Source organism: Lagopus muta, chromosome Z (genome assembly GCF_023343835.1).
Source record: "Lagopus muta isolate bLagMut1 chromosome Z, bLagMut1 primary, whole genome shotgun sequence".
Classification (NCBI taxonomy): Eukaryota; Metazoa; Chordata; class Aves; order Galliformes; family Phasianidae; genus Lagopus; species Lagopus muta.
The window spans coordinates 32,719,405-32,739,511 of record NC_064472.1 but is presented as its reverse complement, the minus strand read 5'-3'; the positions used below and the strand labels follow the sequence as shown (position 1 = coordinate 32,739,511).

Sequence of the window (20,107 nt, the reverse complement as noted above, 5' to 3'; positions counted from 1 at the left end):
AACACATTAGCAGAAATATGGCAAGGGACATTCACAATGCACTGTTCTACATTATCAGCATTTTTTGCAAATCTGCAATTAGTCTAAAGGGCCTGGGTAAATTAGGCCTCTTGATAAATGAAGCACCTAGACAGGTCTCAGATTTATTGGATCTAGCTGTCCTGCTGTCCAGAGCCTGTCGGCTAGGCTGTGGAACAGAGAGGGTACAGCAGGAAAGTCTATGAAGCCAACAGAACCATGAACTGCTGAGCAAATGGTGAAGAGCCCTGACTGAGGCTGCTGACTGATTAGCTTTGAAAGTTTATTCCAGGAATAGTAATAAGTTTAAAGAGAATGCAAAGAGTACTACTGGAGATGGAGCTAGTATTTTTATATTGCACAAATATCAGGAAAAATACATGCTATACGATTAACACTTCTCTTTCCCAACCCAGCTCTGCTCCAGAAGTGATTATTTGCACCCCTGAAAAGAAGATGGGTCATTTCTGTTATTTTTCATCCCAAGCCATTTTAAAGAAAGCAGCATGCTACAGTAGAATACATTTGATAATACATCTAAGTGTATGCAAGCACACCCCAGCTTCCAACTATATTCATACCTCTACCAAACTACTCAGCATACAATAAACTTGGTGTCCCCTGGGAGGGTGAAAAAATCTAGAAGAGCAGGGGGAGGCAGGGGGACTTTACAGATTATTCTCATTTATATCTTGAGATCATCTGCAGCAATTTCCAACTAAAGTGCGGCGACACCTGCCAACTTCTCTGCTGTTGCTGTTGCTCTTGCTGAACTCAGCTGAACAAGCCAGTTAGGATTTTCCAGCAGATGTTCAGATGTTTCTCTTCTCTCCCTCTCTGCCTTTCTTGCCTTCTGTTTTTAAAAGCCCTGCAGGACCCCAGAAAAGGTTTGCAAGTGTCCCCAGTTTCTCAAAATCAGACCACATCCAAAGTTCCAGCTTCCTATTAGCAGTGCCCAGGTCAGCAGAGCTAATAATTGGGTATAAAGACATTCTATATTGGTTGTGGGGAGGGGGTAACAGCAGTAGAAGGATCTGAAATATCTGCACCCATTTGTTTTTAGAATGAAATATAGTATGCTACCTCTTCCCTCTGACTGCTTCCCCACTCCCTGATCTCTTGCTGTTCTTTAGTAAACCCAAATTGATTTTCCTGTCGATAGCATTGCCTCCAATCACAAAGAAACCGTCAGTGCCAAACAAATGGCCAGCAAAACACTCAGCTCCTCCACCTTGTAAAAAGCTTGCTTCTTTGCTGCATCTCTCTTTTCAAGTAAGTACTCTGTATGTGATCTTAGAAGAAAGAAAGAGAGAAATCTCTCGTGCCTAACAGGGACCCAAATTCACCCTGGAAGTGCACAGTGTATCCAATTACGCTGCAGTTTGATCCTACTACTTTTCAAGGCCTTCTAAATTATGGAATTAAAATGGTTTAGTGGAAAAAAGGACTGGTGACACTAGCAGTGTTAAGAATTTAGAATGCGTCTTCTCATATATTAAAAAAGGCTCTTTGAATATCATCAAAGAGATTTAAGAATTTTTATTCCTTTTTAAAGTTGTTTTAAAACTGATTAGACTTTTTAGAATAGACTTCATCTTATGTCTGTCACTCTCTCTTTTCCACTCCCTTTTCCCCCACGTCTTTCCTCCTGCGATTAATCAAACTTTTCTTTGTTAACACAGGGCAATTCTGCCAAAACATTATCATTTTACCAAAGACTGAAGCAGGCAGCCCAGCACTCAGACCTGGCACTGTCTTGTGTTAAGATTTCCTAAACACTGTAGATGAAGACTAGGGAGAATCAGCACTTTTCCAACCACTTACTTTTCCAACAACAACAAGACTCCCTGACATTAGTCTTGTAGCAATGCTAAGGAAAATAAAAACATAGGGAAAACGAAACAAAACAAACAAACAAAACAACAACAAAAAAGCAAGGAAGTAAAACAGATTGTAGCTAAAAGTTCCAGTGTCCTGGGCAATTTAAAAGAATTAAGAAGCATGTAGGTTCATCAGTGGGGCGGTGAGTCCAGATGCATGTGTGCATTTGCCTATTCACAAATGTGCACTTTTCTATGACGAGTTTGAGAGTATCTGTGTGCATGAATCCAAGCCTTTGCAGCAACACCTTGATAATGTTGACATTCACCATTTGAAAGTAATTAGAAGTGCTGTTGTCTTTAAAGTGTTCCCTATGTTGAAATTCTTACAATAATAAATGCTAATTGCTTTCAAATGGTAAATTGGAACCATGGCATCTGGGTGGTGTTCCATTAGTGTGTGTAAATGCATACATATAATATCTATGTACATATATAACTGTATGTGCACACGTGCATATGTGTGCATATGAGTCTAAGATATAATGCACATATGTGCCTGCCAGAAACAGCAACCTTCTGCATACGTTATTCCTGTCCAGGAAAGAAAATAGATAAAGTGACTTACACAGGGCTGGAGAGAGAAAAGCTGACAGTTTCTCCTGCAGTATTTAGAGGGGAGAAAGCACAGTCTTGTGGTTCAGGCACAGAACTGCATATGGCCTACTCAGAGCTCTGGGTCTGGTCCTGCCAGAGAGGGACTTTTGGCAGGTCTTGGACTGGCAACCTCCATCTACCTTGGCACATCGGGGCCCTGACAGGGCTTTTCAGCAACCATGATTTTCAGGAGGACGAGCAGTGACAAGATGCCTGACTCTTTCCAAACTGCAAGATATGAAGTTGGACAACGAAAAAAAATGCAGCCTCCAAATTTGGTAGGTTCTTCTTAACAGTTTAGTTGATGACCTTTTTCCACAGCAGAGTACCTCCTGGGACTAGTACTGAGGCTCTGTTCATAAATGCTTATCAAATATATTGACATTCTCAGCTGCACTGAGCTAAGTTGCAAAGTGTTCTCACTCCATGAGGGACAGGTTGCTAACAAGCCTGAATCTCTTCCCACACTGGTGTAAATCAGATATAACACCAAAACAGCCAACCTAAGCCCTGCTGCCATCAAACCAAAATGAGCGAGGGGAAAATCATGCTTCATTTTGCTTGCCATTTTACAGCTAAGTTGAAAATCACATGCTTGGCCCTATTTAAACAGTTTTAAGTGAAACAGAGGTTCAGCCCAGCTCCTTCAGCCTCCCTGGAAAAATTAACTGAACCCACACTGCAAGCAATAATTAAGTAAAGTCCTGTGGGGCCGTAAAATTTTAGGTGAAAAAAGTATTCCTCCCAGCAAAGATGGCATTACCATTCTACCATTCTGAGACCAGAATTTGCCCTCGAAAGTAAGGCCCCCAGAAATGCACAGGCCCAGCACAAGTCTTGTGCTGCTTTGTGGACACCAGAGCAGGAGATACCACTGCCTGCCATGGCAGCTGTCCTTGGCCTAAAGAGGAGTGCTTGAGACAGCCACCCACGTCTGTGTGAGAATAACTGGAAAGCAGATCAGAGGTGGCTCTCCAACACAATGCCGCAAGTCTGCTGTCATCCCCAGAGATGCATGGCTCTGACACATACTCCAGTGATGGCTTTGGGTGGCAGCAGTGGGCCTGTGTTGCCTTCTCTGTTTCAGTCAGTGGGTACCCCTTTTCAACTCTATTTGGGAAATAAATTGTTGGGAAAAAAAGATCCTTAAAAAGTGATACTGCTAATGTTTTTGGTCAGCGGGAATCCTTAGAAACTCTACGGTGACACAGGTCACGGTAGACAACTTTTTCCCTTCCTCTGGGGCAGGGAGAATCAGCTTTCCAGGCCTGTTGCAGTTCCCATGAAAGTGCATCCGGTCTCTCTCTTTGTCCCTTTGCACCTTTGCTGGCTGCTGTCATTGCCTCTAGCCACCGGCACCAGCAAAGACTTCCTATCTCCCTGATCTGGATTACTGTAAAACATGACTGAACAGGGAGTATCAGAGGCCATTAAACATGCTTTAAAAGTTCTTTAATTTGTTGTACCATGATAACTGCACTTTAATAAAAGCAATCTCTGGTCTTAATAACCATACAATAAACTGTTATTTATATGAGTCAACGTGCCAGCCTGAACCTTCCAGGTGTGCCCCAGATTTTGAATCATCGAAGCGATCCTGAGGGAGGAAGCTGTTTGACAGAACCTAAACAAGGCTTATAAACAGGTGCCATTTTGCCTAGTCGTATCTAGGGGTATGCTGGCTATGTTAAGCGCCTGGCACAACATGGCACTTTCAGTGCTTTGATTTATTTCAGTATTACATTTAATTGTTTCCTTCTTGCCTAAGCTTTAACATGCAATGCTTGTAAATATAACCTGCACCCTCCATATGGCACTCTGGTTTTCCATTTTCAAATGCAATCGTCCTGGAATAATGACTGTGGTATAACTCAATTTGAGTTCTGCTGCTGGGGACTTTATTACATAATGCTTTCTAATTGACCCTCATAGTTTAATAAGACAGAACATTTCACCAGAACATTGACAAAAGTTATTAATTTTCACTTCAGCAGAGACCAGTGTCCCAATTAAATCCCATGATAATGCCTGACTGACTGACTGACCTCATTATGGCTAATGCTTATTAGTCCTGCAGAGAGGATAACATCACACACTGTTAAAATGCCTAAATGAGCACATACAACTATTCAGCATGATTATAATTTACATACATGACTAATTTTACTCCACCAGTCCTTGTCTGGTGAAACTAATGCTGTAAACTCCTGTCACACAACAAGATAGCTGCTGAGAATTCTGAACATATTGTAAAAATAGTCCTGAAGTGTTTTAATAGGAAACAACATCCAGTTAAATCCTACTGGCTGTCTTGAAAAATGAGTATAAGTACACATACTATGTGTACTTGAACTAGTAATGTGCTCATGCATGTTTCTTTCTTAAAAGTAATTGCTTCTTTTTCTTTAATGTACTAAGGTAATATCTAAGATCGAACCTTTGTGCGAGCATTTTTACATGCCTTACATTTTAACTGTTATTCCTCATGCAAGGCTATGTTTTTAGATTTTCTTAGAAGCTTTTTGCTGTACTGTAGGTAGAAATTTCACATTGATAAGAACTCTTCCCCCTGCCTCTTTCAATAGTTCTGCTCTAGAAAAACATTTAAGCCCAAATTCTGTGTTAGTATATTATATACTATAAGCACATGCTTAAAATGTCATCAACCTTGACAGAGCCCTTCTGAAAGGTGAGCCAGAACAGCTGTAATTTTCATGTACTTTTAAAAAGAAGTAGGGGAGGGGAGTAGATGGTATATTTTTATGGAGAATAAGAAGTTCTCACATCTTTTTGCTACATTTCTGTGTTACTTTAAATATGTACAGTCTGCAGTATGAAGTACGTAACAATACTATCTCCTCTGGGTTTTCTGTGGGTTTGTTGTATCCTTTTCCCACAGGATCACAGAATTGCGTATTTGACAAAGGATAACAGTGAATAGTCTGTCTCTCAGACTTTGGTTTGTTCAGCCACAGGATGATGTTAAGTTTCAGGAGATGAATTTATGAGATGCACAACAAGTCACAGCTGCTGCTAGGTGAAGATAAATAGCAACACCCAAACATCCGCTACCACACACACATATGCAACCTCACCAGGGCCAGGTGAAGGCCTGCATTTTAAGGTTAATTTTTTCAGACATACCCCAGTGACACCATAGTCAAAGTCCTATTGTCTTCCTCTAAGATTTATCCTCTCATATTGCATGCGTTTTTGAAAAGAGGACTTCAGAGCCTGGTGGCATAGATCCGGAGTTCATTCTTCTTCAAAACAACCATGAGAGCACAGCCAAGGTCAGCAGCAGCAGCTGCTGTCACTGCATAAATGCTGGATGCATGAGAAAGACTGTGAGGGAGCAGTCCCTTTTCTCATACCAGTCCCTTCAGACATATTACTTTTACATTCATAAATCCCTTGACTCCTGAGATTGGGTTGAGTCTTTCAGCATTGTTTTCAACCACATTTTCTGCTTTCATTGCTTCCAGTCACATACCTCATAGCGATGCCTTCAATATCCCTCCCCCTCAATCCCCACCTTAATCACATTTCATCTTTTGCCATTGCACTTTGGAAAGGAATATAGCAGAGATTGTCTACAAAATTGAAGTGCAAACGCAGCAGAAAATTAACTCTCAAACATGCACCATAGATGTTTGTATGGTTACAATTGAGAAAAGAATTTGGCCCAGAATGTTTGTAAATAAAATCTGGAAAGTGCTGATAGGTGCTAATTAAGGTGATAGCTTACTCTTGATTTGAAAATAATTATTTGTCTTCTGCTATTTAACTGTCACATTTAATTTCCAGTATTGTGTCATGTTCACTAACAACATGATGAGACACAGCATAGCACAATCCTTCTCTACAAAAAATAAGCCAAGCAATTGTGAATGCATTAAAGAAACATCTGATCACACCATGCACAATATAAACAATGCCTCCAAAGAAACATAAAGGTACTGCGAAGCAGATCTTCTGTTCTGGTACAAATTTCCATACTTTATTTTGCTGCTAGTTTTAATAGCTTTTTTTTTTTTTTTTTTCACTCCTAAGAGGTAAGACAAGGAAAAGCAAAAGGGAAGGCAAAACAAAAGAGGAAGGGAAAGGAAAGGAAACAAAGGGAAGTGAAGGGAAGAGGAAGAATAAAAAAAAAAAAAAAAAAAGAATAGGAAAACAATGAGAAAGAGAAAGAAGAAAAGGATCTGCTTGCTTGAGTCAGGAATTTGTTTAAAAATCTTCGTCAAAGTTGCTGATTTGTGTGTGATCAGCATTAGATGGCTCTGCCAAGGTGATCGAAGAATATTCACATAAAAATGGACTCCAGTTAGCCAACTGAAGGACCACAGAGTCTATCAATTAATCATTTTGCTTCAATTCAGCCTTACTGGCAGTAGAAATACTGGGGTTTATAACCACCTGTGTTCCAGTGTGCTAGCAATTTTATTTCCCTTCCCTTCTCTTCTCTGTTACAGTCCTTCTGCAATGTGTCACAAAGGAAGTAATCACATTTTAAACAAATGGGATCAATGCGAAATCAGTATAGGTGGAGGGCTAGAAGAACTGTCTGGAACGTAGAACAGAATCAGCTATAACACTGAGTTTAGGCTAGCAGAAAAGAGAGTTCAAAGATACTGGTGATACATCAGTGGTCTTCAGTGGTCATCAGTGGTCATCAGTGGCAAGAAATGTAGCTCAACAGGTGTAAAGCAGTGAAACAAATAATAAAAAGCCATAAAGAAAGGGAGGAAGAACAGATGAGAAATGAAAGCCCATGGAAATAGTCAGGTAGAGGCGTTGCACTGATGCTTTTTTTCTTTAAAAAATGCTGAGGTGGGCTAGAAAACCAAGATGTGAGTTCAGCAAACCTTGAAAAAAAAAGAGGAAAAAGTATGAAAAGAAGTTTTTTTTATAACAGCTCAGCAGTCAAAATTCTACAGTGAAAGAAAGTGAAAAGGCGGTCAAGAATCTTGTGATAGTGGATTTCACCTGGGGTGAATCAAATGTTGCCCACCAGTCATTTCATGGCAAAAACCATGTGGGCAAGATGTGGCTCTTCGTAACAATGGGAATTCAAAGTGGAACGGTTTTATTTAGAAAAATAAAGAGCATAAAGGTCACAAACCAATCATGGGAGTTGAATCCAAATAAACTGCTGCCTTATTAGTTCACTTTCAACCCTATGGAATACTTTCACCAGTCCTAGAAATGTTTTCTTTCTGGCTCTTGTCACTTACAGTCTTTCTCCAGCACCTATTTTGAGGAAATAGATTGCTGCTTTTGTTTATGCTACATGGGCCAACAGTGTGAGCTTTACACATCACTGTGCTTTCCCTCTGTTGCATGAAATCATGGGAGGAATCTCTGAGTTGAAAGCCCTCTATAAGTGCTGCAGCCCTTCTTTAAGACCATTATGGTCGGAGACCATTGCTACAAGTGCTGTGTAAAGCTGCATTTGTGGTGATGGATGTAAATAGTCTGATCAGTTTAGGGAATAAGAATGGAAAGAACAAAAAATGAAGATGGTGCATGTCATTGTTAATCAGTATGTTCTGCATAGGGATGGAAAAGAAAGAAGAAAAATTGCTTGCAGGTAGAAGAGTTAAGCAAGAATTCTGGCTGTAGTAGGAAACATGGAACAATAAAGACAACCAGTACCTTTATTCCCACAATGTTTCCACTGTGAAATTATAGTAAGACTTTCTGTAACAGAAAAAGAACCTTCATCCAGTCACTACTGGTGTGGGAAGTGGTACGTACAGATAACAGTGCTATGATGCAGGTTGATACCCCAAAGTAAAGATTAATCTACCCCATCAAAACTACATGGGGAGTCCAGGCAGGAAGAAAGTAATCAGTCCATTTGGATTTAGGCCAACACGTGGGGGTTAATGCTCTTGTTCTTGCGAAATGCATTGCAAGACCTTTAACGAACAGAGCGGTCAGTATCACATCTTCAAAAAGTGTCTAAATGCTCTCCTGACATCATTCTGGGCTGTGGTTCAGCATGGACTAGGAATGGAGGAGAGGAAAGAGGAAAATGCCACCTAGAGTACTGTGTTGCCAACACTTAATAAAGAACACGGAAATGAAAAACTAATCAAAGGTGAAGAAAGGACATGTGAAAAATTTAAAACATCAAGTCCAGTTGTCCATAGAAAGGGCTGAATGGAAGCAAGAAACCAAAATAAAAAAAAAGGAAAAACAGAAAATGGAAAGAAGCTTGCTACCTAGATAAAGATTAATAATAAGATATTATTTTGAATTATAAGAAATATCGGGGTCAAAGGAAGAGAAAATTGGCCTCTCGAATGTGGCAGGAGTAATTTATTGACAGAAGAAGACTTTGCTGAGGAAAAAAAAGTAGAGACAGGGGAGAGGGAGAGGGAGAGAGGAAAAAAGAAATGAAATGAATTTTTCCCCTCTGTGTTCACAAAGGAAGATGGGAGACAAATGCCAGGAACAGATATAAATTTCCCAGGGGTAGAAGATGAAATATTGAAGAAAATCAGGATCATGTCAGAGCAGGTGATTGAGAAATTAGAACATCTGAAGACTGACAAACCTTTACAGTCAGATTAGTTCTAGCAAAAAAAAAAAAAAAAAAACAAAAAAACAAAAAACTGTGAATGAAGGACGAGGTAAAGAAACGAAGGAAATCTTCAGTATGCACTTTGGTAGAGCAAACTTGGGCTAAAATGGTTCACAGAGAGTTCAGGCTCTGTTGGGCCAAATATCTCAGGAACTGCAGTATGTGTGCTTGGTATTGACTGCAACTCTAGCCTTGGGGGAGCTGAAAGCAGGGGAGCTTTCAAAAGTTTTGCTCATAACCACAGAGGCCGCCATCTGCCTGTTTTCTCAGTTTTAAATACCTGGCACTCGGGATCTGCTGGCAGCCATTTCAGTGTGGCTCCACTGATAGGGTGGGCCAGTAACTTTACATTTGTGGTGTCAGGAAGAACTATGTTCCCCCTGCCCTTTAAATCAACATTGTAAATGTGTCAACATCACCCGTAGGAAGCATTAGAAAGTGTTATTTTAAAGTGTTTAGAAGGCAGCTTGGATTTTTTCCATTTGAGCTTTGTGTAAGCAAGGACTTTCTACTACCTGGGGTTCCTGTGAGAGGCACCCAGCCATCACAAAGAGAAAGTACATGTTGGAAAACAGAGCAAAGCCAGATCCAGTGAAGACAGCTGTATGTGCCATTGATGCCTCTAGGTCAAATTCAGCAGTGAAGCAAACAGTGGCCAAAACTGGCTTAGAAAATGTAAAGGGGCGCATTCCATGCCACATTTTGGCATTTAGTGTTAGTAATATTTTGTGCAGAAGTGAAAGAAGGGTAGGGAACAGACAACGTGTGTGCAGGGGAGTCAGATTAAAAGAGAAGGTCGAGCACATTAGAGAATGTTATGAGGCTTTTACTTCTCACAACTTCTCAGCAATTTTCATGCTAGGTATTTTTTTGTTTGTTTTTGTTTTTTTTTTCAGCTGCTGCTTATGTCACCAGTGAATTTGCTCTGGGGTACAATTGTCCCAAGACCTGCACACACAAAAAAAACTACAAGCTAAAGTTAATGGGAGTGATATGCTGCAAGAGACAGGATAATTAGGAACAGGGGGTGGGGTGGAGCAGGACAGGACTGCTTTGCTCATTTATTTTGTCTTGCTCATTTATTACCCATTGTATGAAACAGCTGTAATTCTTTAGCTACATGTAAACTACAAATCTGCTGATTACTAGCACAGAGCCTTACACCATGGACTGTTGCTCTGTGTCTTAGGCTGCAAGATCTGCCTCACATATCAACTTAAAGACTAGATGCTATTAACGTCTTTGCATGGCAGTAAGCAAAAAACTTGGTATTGAGGTCTGAGTAACTGAAGCTTTCACTTTGCCAAAGCAGTCAAAATTCCTGGTATTATAAGATTTCAGTAAATTCTTTCAGCTCTGTCCCTTTCTTTTTTCATTTTTTTTTTAATGTAAAAGGCAATATAAATGTAGTTTGGTCATAGCAGCACAAAGTTTCATGCAATGGATTTCCATTACAATTATAACTGCCTTTTTATGTTTTGGCTCATTTTAATAGACTTCTTATAAAATGTCTACAGCCCATTAGAATTACAACATCCAAGTAGTTAACAAGGTCTCTTAAGATCAAATTTTTCCAACCTGGATTATTATAGCAAGCTTCCATCTTGCACACACAAGAAGTCATCTGCACCCAAATTTCCTAATGTAAATCTTCTCTGTTTGCACATTACCTATGTGTGCAAATACGCCTTTTGACAATAACTTCATTTTCATTTCTACATGTATGCAAGAACATGCAGATTCTTGCTAATATTACCTGTAGAAAGTTCATCAAATACAGTTAATGGGATTGATTTTTTTTTCTTTTCACTTTTCAAGCAAAATCAAAGACACGGAGATTTGAATATTAGTATATTACTGTATACCACTTTCACTGAAAGCAAGAAGCTTTAAAAGAGACTGCTGCCAACAGAACAACGAAGCTTGTGATTTTAACCTTTGCCCTGTGGTCTGTAAGTCAAAGATCAAAGTTACCCAGTTCCAAAACTGTTTGCATGCAGCCACTCAACACAGTGCATGCTTCCAAGGAATTTATCTGGAAGTACAATATGCACACACACACACACACACACAAGCGCACGTGCGAATGAACAGACAAAGAAAAACAAAATAGGAAAAAAAAAAGTAATCACCTATTTTAATTTTGATAGAGGGTTAAGCCATAGGTCACACTCAGCTGCTGTTTCCTGAGGTTCGACTTTGTCAGATGATAAAAACCGTGTTTGCAACAGCAAGTATGTAATACCTAAAATTTGAAAGTAGTTCCCAGGACTAACAGTACAAGTGTGAATAGATGAGTACTTGTACAAAGCATGGACTTAATCTGATTGTAGTTGTGGGTACACAAAAGGGAAGATACTGTCAATTTCAGCTACAGTGGGAAGGTCAGTGTTTCCACGGCAGACAGACACTTTCAATAGCTATAAACGAACACCTTGCATACTCATGAAACTGTGTGACTTTTTTTTAAACAGTCACTTAAGGTGTGTTGCACACTGCTATGTATGTGCAGACAAATGTGCTAGGTAATTTTGTTAGCCCATTACCTTGAAAAGTGGATTGCTATGGTAAGGACCCTGAGCTGCTGTATTTTTGCTGTTGTATTTTTGCTGCTTGATTGCCGTAAGAGCTGTGTGGAGCCTAGCATATCTTCTAAAGTACAACAGCTCTAAAAGTGCTCTGCATCCTTCATGATGACATAGACAGTGAATATCTACTGCCAAAACATGGTCCTGAAGGAGGACAGAGAACACCGACTTTTTTTGTCCCTCTGGTGTCAATGAGCAGATTGTGCTTCTCGATGATGTTAATCTAATTTGAGAAAACAGATTGTTCAAAACATCTTGTCATTGCTTATAGTGCTGTAAGCATAAATGTGCTATATTTTCAGAATGCAATTTGCAAGAGCCTTTGCTTGTGTGCTTAAAATTGTGCAAGATTTGCAATAAAGTGCACAGACAGTTGTTTTGCACTTGTTCCAGTGCCAGAGGGGCTGGCAAATGAAAAAAAATATTGTCCAAATCCTAAATTTGGACACTAACATTCACTTAGACATGAACAAATTTTTAAGTGCTTTTCTGCACTTTTTTTTTTAAATAATAATAAAAGAAGATTTTGCTTTAAAGAAAATATTGTTTTATTCTCTAAAGAACTGAAAAGTTATCCAGCTTCTAACATATTTTTCTTTGCTTCAAAAGTAGCTAATAGTGCTTTAGTTTCCTATTGAGTATTTCTGTTGTTCATGGGGTCTGTTCACAAGATCTAAATCTTTGTGAAGTTTTAAAATTTTTGCATATCCCACCCTCTCATTAAATTTAACCTACACATTTCTAGTTAGCACTGGAATAAAAAGTGCTCAAATACCAGAAGAAGCTCTGGTATTTCTGGCCACAAGTTCAGCTATGAAGTCTATGAAATCTTGCAGGAAACCCTGTTCCAACTAAATTTCCAGCCCAGTTCTGCAGACTCAACAGATGTGAATGGTTCAAATAAGCATCTGGACGTTTGATGTTTGCATAAAACGGAGTGCTGGTTTTCTGAGGTTCCAGAGATCTACAGACCTCCCTGTACCTATCGACAAATTCTGACCCAAATCTGAACCAACATTTGCAAATGACAGGTATCAGTCGGATAAACCAAAACCATGCACTGAAAACATCTCTAAAACATCCTAAAAGTTTTTCAGGGTGTTCCAAACTGGAGGCAAGCCTGGCATTTGGCTGCATTTCTGGCTGGGATCAGGGGCCAAGGCTTCAGCTGGGGTAAATGACCATTGACTTCCGAGGATTCCTGGATGGCTTTGAAGTGAATTTATTGCTAACTGAAAAAAAAAAAAAAAAAAAGAAGTATCCCCACAAACAAATTTTGGGAAGAAAAAAAGAATAAAGAGAACTCCTTAGTTGTAACACCAATCTCTGGATTCAATTAATTTGTAAGAGTGGAGAAAAGCCCTTTTCTTTTTTAAACCAGACGTTTATTTTTAACAAGGGATGAAATCATTGGAGAACAAAAACTGAGACATCTGTTGTTTTATATCTGTTTATTGTAAGTGCTTAAATGTGAGTTTGGTTTCACACAGTTTTGACATTGTTGCTTCATTAATAATGATTACGTAATTGCAACCACAAAACAAGCTGTAAGGCTGTAACATTTTCATTACTTATTAGCAAAGAGCTCAAAACAAAAAACAGGATCAGCAAGGAGGTAGCAAAGATTTGCATGTTAAACACTGGTCATATGTAGAATTTCACAGCGCTTGTGTTCTAGATTAAGCTGGTAAAAATAATTATTAGAAATTTCTCTTAAGGAATGTGGTAAAATAAAGAAATCAAAACTCTCTCCAAGAAGAACTTTACCTCAGTGACATTCTGAATTTTAAAAAGTGAAAGTGTTTCACTCTAACTATTGTGGCTTGATAATGCTGACGAGCATCATGCCAATCAAGTAGAATTTGTGTGTGTGTCTTCTGTCATTTTGATTACTTTTAGTTCATTTCATATGGTCATGCAATCTAGTATTCTAATTAGTTCTAATCCAGAGTTGACCTGAAATTTAAAGGAAAGCAGTTGGCTTATTAAAGAAATTGTGGAATTTGATATTTTTTTTTAGTAAAACCTTTTTTGGAATATTTTTAATTTTTAAAATCACTGCATTAGAAAAATAGGAAATTTTACTTTTCTGAAAGTTAAGATTTTGAAGTAGAATTAAAAAATTCTTTAAGATTTCTTCATGAATGGAAACTCAATTTTGTTATGACGACCTGCCATGACATAACCCCACTTGCACAGACTAGATAGAATTTTACTTTGTAAATTTCCTAGATAGCTATGCAGTAAAAATGGAAGTGAGGAAAGCCAGTGTCTGGCAATAGCTATATTGCACTGCACAGGTAGCTAAGCCACCACTTCACTGAGTAGTAATTGACCACAGTGTATGGCATATTAACCACAACTTTATTTTTACATATGGGATGAACATATTCTAGTTTTAGCTTAGAATTTACAGAGATACATAAATTTTCTACTCTGTAGGAACCACGCCTGTGTTAACAGTTGCTCTCAATCAAAGTAGCAGCCACATTTTTTCCCCATGTGCTTTGCAGGTTTCAGGATATGCTGGCCTCTGCTCCACTGACACCCCCTAAGCTGCCACCCCAAGCTGCCAATACTCTAGGTCCATGAGCTTTGTTAAGGAGCAGTAAGCTCATGAGAAATAGAAGTGCTCGGTGTTCAGCACATCTATAATTGTGAACAAAAAGTTTAAACCAAATGAAAGCCAAGATGTTATGGTGTTATATGATCAAAACCTTACAGGCTCAGATGGAAGGACTAGGGAGGATTGGTTGGCGTTTGGAAATAAAGCTGTAATAGAGAGAAACAGGGAGTCTTAAAACTGAGGATGGAGAGCAATTGACTCTGCTAATGGAAACACATGCAGTATTAAATGAAAGTACTCCACACCTTCTTCATAAGGTGGCACTTGGGAGCTCAGCCTCCGCATCCTGTAGGGTATGCTTCAAGCACAGTGTGAGGGGGAAATCAGCTGCATGATTCCAGCTCTGGTTAATGGGAGCTGTGCTCCTAATCCACATGGTGCACAGTATAAAATATTTACCTATGCCTTTCTAGAGAGGCTACTTGTGTAATTTCAAGGGAAGAAGTAGCCAAGGGGAAACTGCTTTATACCAATTAAATGGAGAAGAACTGGATGGAGGGCAATTCAGGGTGTTCACCCTTACAGGGAGATCTGTGTTTAAACATCTCGATGGGACATTTTTTAATGAAGAACAAAACTTCATGCCCTATGTATGTCAGAAAGGGCTAGCTAGGGCCCACAACACAGAATTTCTCTCTGAGGAAGAAGACTAGTATGCAGTGAAGCTTCCTGCTGAGTGATATATTTGCCTTATCAAGATGCTCACAGAGAACTGTGTAAGCATGTGTATTCATAAATCATTTCACCTCTGGACTATTGATGGGAAAATGCCACAAGGCTAGAAGGTTTAGAAAACACCTTCCGAGTGTGTTGAAGCTTTTGTCGAAGTTTATCAGATTCTCTCTGACCCTGTGAAGTTTTCTTTTCGTCTTTCTTCTACTCCTCCTCTTTATCCAGCTTACAAAGTTTTTTCCACACTCCTCCTATTCCTTTCATTCTTCATTTGCTCTTCTCCAGTCTTCAGTTTTGCTATAGTGCTGCAGCTCTCCTGTCTCCAAAAACAAACAGTTCTTGTGCTGATCTTCAATCTCGGTCTGAAATGAAGAGGCCAGAACAGAGAAGTGTAGAAGATGCTTGTATGGTATATCAATATCTTAAGTCACTTTGTCTCATTTTGCTTAGTCACAATTGAGTCTAAGATGATACAGGCCAGGCTGGATGGGGCTTTGGGTAACCTGATGTAGTGTAAAGTAAATCATGGCAGAAGGGTTGAAACTAGTTTCTAGCATTACTATCCTTTCCATCTCAAACCATTCTATGATTCTACATCTATTATTCAATTATTCTGTGATTTTATAGTCAACCTCCTGAGGACCAAAAAAGAAAGTCTACGGTGAGTATTGGACATCTTTGTGCATGTTGCATCAACAGAAACATTTGGAATATGGGAAAGCTTAATCACCATCTGGCCTGTCAACTCTGATGATGTTCTAGTGCATCCTACACCTACAGATCAGAAACCTCATCCATAAACGTTCAAAAGAGCAATCCACTTACAGTCAGGCCTGGCAAAACTTTACTACAGATATTTGTGGAAAAAAGAAAAAAAAAAAAAAAAGCGCCCAGCTACAGGATCAGAAATTTACTAAATCTTTCTCAGATTTTTAAACAATCCAGACTGGTGCACTGGTGCCTGTGCATCGTTTTACAATTATTTTATTTCATCATACAGAGTCCTCTATGTAGAATACACAATTTGGATGCAACTCTTCCCCACACTGGGCATCAATGAAACATCAGTGCAAGCCACAGTTGGATAGTTTTAGACCAACACTGTGGCATCAGAGGAGTTACTCTGTATTGGCAAGGGTGTAAATGAGATCAGAATCTGGCCAGTCCTGTACCACTGCAATCATACTTGAGAGCTGAGCTAAAACTCACAGGCAAGAATGTGCATTTATCTGCCAAGCCTATCAGCTTGTTGAACCTCAGGTTACATATGTTTGCAGATTTTCTACATGAGCAGTAACAAAGACGATCATCTGGTGTAGGACAACTGCAAAAGATAATCATTTATACTGAGTTCTGGTACGCAGTTCCTGCTGCCTCTGATGTTTGCAGCTATGAAGGTATCAGCTCTTTTTGTCTCCAGTGTTACTCTAGTTTTCCCAGCCAGCAAGTCAGTCAGATCAAGTCTGAACTGCCAGACGTTTCCATCCAGCTCACTAAAGTACATTCAATTTAGGCAGAAGTGGTGAGAAAAGAGCACTCATGCAGCTCCTGCTTGCTATGCTGCCAGACAAGAAAGGGATGCTGCTGTTCCCACAGAGTAAGAGAGGCAAGGGCTCATGGGTGGGCGAAGTACGGACAATTGTGCAAAGATTTGGGTAAGAAAACAGTATACAAAAGCACTCTTGGTCCTACTCTGCATTTACCAAAATCATCTCTAGACAGTGACTAGCTCTCATGAAGAGATCTCTAGTGGATTGCCTAGGGTACACCAAAGCCCCACTTTCTTATGCAGGCTTTCTTTGCTGCTGCTGCTTTTAAACCCTTTCATTTGTTTGATGCATTTCAAAACACGTAATTCACAGATACAATACACTAAGAAATATTGTGTCCCCTCTCTCACAAGAAAAAGTAGGTTTTCTGAACCTTTGTCTTAAGAGCAGCATCTGCTCTTTCCTGGAAAAGGTGAAACTCCCATGGATGCTAGATTAATATGCGCTTTTGTACAGTACTGAAGTGACAAGAAGTGGAGGAATTGAGAATGGACTGCCTTATTCTGCTCCCCAAGTCCCCTTCTGAGTAGTACTCACCTCAACAGAAGAAAGACAATGAAATTGTAAGTCTGTCAAGGTTACAACACACAAATGTTCCAGCATGTTTCTGATCAATTGCCCAATTTAAGACTTTTGACTACTGATGCAACCCAGTCTGGCCACTCTGGTCCCCCTGCAAGTAAAGATAGTGAAGTGAGAAAAAAAACAGGCTTTGGCTTCTCAAATGGAGAATAATTTATCTTCCTTAATTCCTTTTTTTTTTTTTTTTTTTTTTTTTTTTTTAACTAAAAAGGAGGCAAGAATATGAGTATTTAAGATCCCAGGAGTTCACAACAAATAATGTAGGTTTGGCAGGAATGCCTTATTATCAAAAACCCTTCTGCATCCTGGAATACTAATACGTGCTGAAAGATAAGTAGAGTTAACTTTATGAAAACCAAAAAGGATGGAACTTCCTTCCAGTGAAGTACATTCCATGTATATGCGACCATAAAACTTTCTCAGTAGTCAGTATACTACTTTCTTATCTTGTCCTCATAAACTCCTTTCTCTCAGTGTCCAGCTTTAGCCAGCAACCCTTTAACTGCACAACACTTTTAAGTTACTTGGGCAAAAAAATATCTATTCCCCCTTCCCAACCACTCCCATTCCATGAGGACTCATACTGGAAAGGCTCAGCTTCTGACCCTCTCTTTCCATCTGCTGCAAACTGCTGGGTCATGAAAAATGAAAAAGGGTAATTTGGTTCCTTGGCACAGAGGCAGAACTGAGGCAGCAGGAGAGTCTCAGAACTGGCTTCTCACTGGGTTTCAGCAAGAAGTGACAATAAGGAAGATTCAATATCCATGTAAGTGCAGAGAAATTCAGAGAAAAGGAGGCAGGTGGCTGTTCATCTTTGAGTTCACCAAGAAATACTGGGCCATGCTGGGCCCATCAGGAAGACCCAAGGCCTGAGCAACCTGATCTATCTGTAGATGTTCCTGTTCATTGCAGGGGAGTTGGATAACATGATTTTAGGGGACCTTTCAAACTCAAACAATTCTATGATTCTATAAAGACCCGTGTTGCTATCCTACTTCTGCTCAGGATGAAACAGTTATTATCACAAGAAATCATCTCTATAAAATAAGGACCCACAATCTTGCATGAAGAAATGCACAGCTAGCCACACTAACCATGTTCATCATGGCCACCTCAGTATCTTTGTGCAGAGGCATGCTCCTTTGCAATTGACACAGGCTCCATGGGTCAGAGATCCCCACAATGCCTATCACTGCAAGCCTAAATAGGACCAGTTACAGGTAGTTAATGATATCCATACTTCTTGTTGAGTCTGGCAGACTTCTCTGGGTGAAGTTTCCCTGCTTCATCAGAGTAAAGCCACTCCCACTTCCCATTTCTGAAAAAAAAAAAAAAAAGGAAAAAAAAAAGGAAAAAAAAAGCAATAATTGTATTTGTTACATTCAGCTGCAGTGGGGTTGGAGGACAGTGGATGATTCCTTTCTCTCCTCAGAAGAGTGATAGCTTCAGAAAATCTTCCACCTGGAAGAATGACAACCACTCCATGCACACCCAAATGCAGCATGTGCATGTACATAAAGTGGGCAGTGTCTCTTCTGCCGTGCTCTGTGCACTTACGTACCAATATATATTCTTTATCCAACAGTCCTACCAGACTTGCTTCTTTGAACTGCAGTGCCTCCCTGCAGAAACTAACAACTTACTCAAAGAGTAGGACAGGCACAAGGTATTGCCCCTCTGCTCTCCGTGAGGAATGGTGAGAAAGAAGAGAAATAGAAGAAATAAAGACTGTCCCCAAGGGTTTGCAGTCCAGAGTGGAGATACATGCAATAAAGTGCAAAAATACTTTATTATTGTCATGTGCAGAAATCTTTTCCTGTTGTCAAGTGCAAGCAAGCTGAATTGGCTTCAGAGACACAGGCTGCTAGCCAGGAAGCCCTGAACACCAGCCCACATGTAACAGCTCTCCAGAGGCTGCCAGCCCTATAGAGAGACCAGAAAGCAAAAGAAAGCATTTAAAAGCAGCCCATCCCTTCTCGCTGGGAGGTGGCTCAAGTAAACCAAAGTGCAGTCGCAGCGCTCAAGGAAAGCCCCCACCCCTTGTTTATTGGGCCATCTTCAACCTGGCAGAGGCCCACAGCGGAGCAGGGAGACAGCTTCCCACCCCCTGCCTCTTGTTTATGGGCCGGCTCAGATTAGGGCAGGCCCGTCAGAGGACAGAGGGGCAGACCACCCCAGCCTTTGTGGGCCAGCTGGAATCCCTCTGCGTCCACCAGAGACACAATGCGCCCAGGGGCCCTGCTTGGGCGATGGCCTGGGTGGATTACTCAGAGAAAGACAGGGAACATAAACACTGGCTTTGTTCTGGTTTGGCCCTCAGAGGCATTGAGAAACAAAGAGAATTTCCCTGCAGAATCATCCTTCCGAGTCTGCAGAACTAAAAAGGAGGGCCATAAACCCTCTCTGACATACAGTTCTGGGTCACTAGTCTGCATGCTAGGTTACTGCCTGTGTGTTTGTTAAGAGAGTGTCCATTATCACAATCTGGAAGAGAAGATGCAGAGTAAATCCTGCCTTATGAAAAAAATCAAAATAATAAATGAAAAACTTCCCAGGTAGCCACAGCACTGACGCAGAAACTGTTACTTCTTCCCAGGCCACAGGCCTGCCATATCGTTTGCCCTCCTCATCCTCCCCTAGCAGGTCAGTGCAGGTTAGGGTTCGTATGCCACCGCTGCTGGGGTTCTGTGGGTAAGATCTGATACATGCACACCTGTGTGTGCACATGCATGGCACCATGCAGTGATGGATACTTGTGTTTATTGGTGCTATTTGTAAAGGTACCTGGAGGAGTGCAGCAGTGGCTGGCAATGGCAAGTGGTCACAAGGGGGAGTGGGTTGTTTGGCCCACACTGGTAAGGATTCATGCTGGAGAAATCTCTGCACCTTTGTGAACTGCCCCTCTGTTGAAGGGTCTCAAACTGTGCTCAGGAGACTTACTGCTGCTCCTTGGCATGCCCTTCTGGTAGTGCTTCCTCTTCTCTGTGACACCTTTTGCTGCCTGG

At 40.4% G+C, this 20,107-nt stretch overlaps 1 long non-coding RNA gene across 1 annotated transcript; it reads right to left on the bottom strand.

Annotated features, from left to right (window-relative positions):
- Nucleotides 1-13,141: 13,141 nt before the first annotated feature.
- Nucleotides 13,142-18,419, bottom strand: LOC125686755 (uncharacterized). The gene is made up of 3 exons (XR_007373889.1): nt 18,197-18,419; nt 17,058-17,193; nt 13,142-15,332 (listed from the first exon to the last, which is right to left on the bottom strand). It is a non-coding gene; the product is annotated as an uncharacterized LOC125686755 (long non-coding RNA).
- Nucleotides 18,420-20,107: the final 1,688 nt, after the last annotated feature.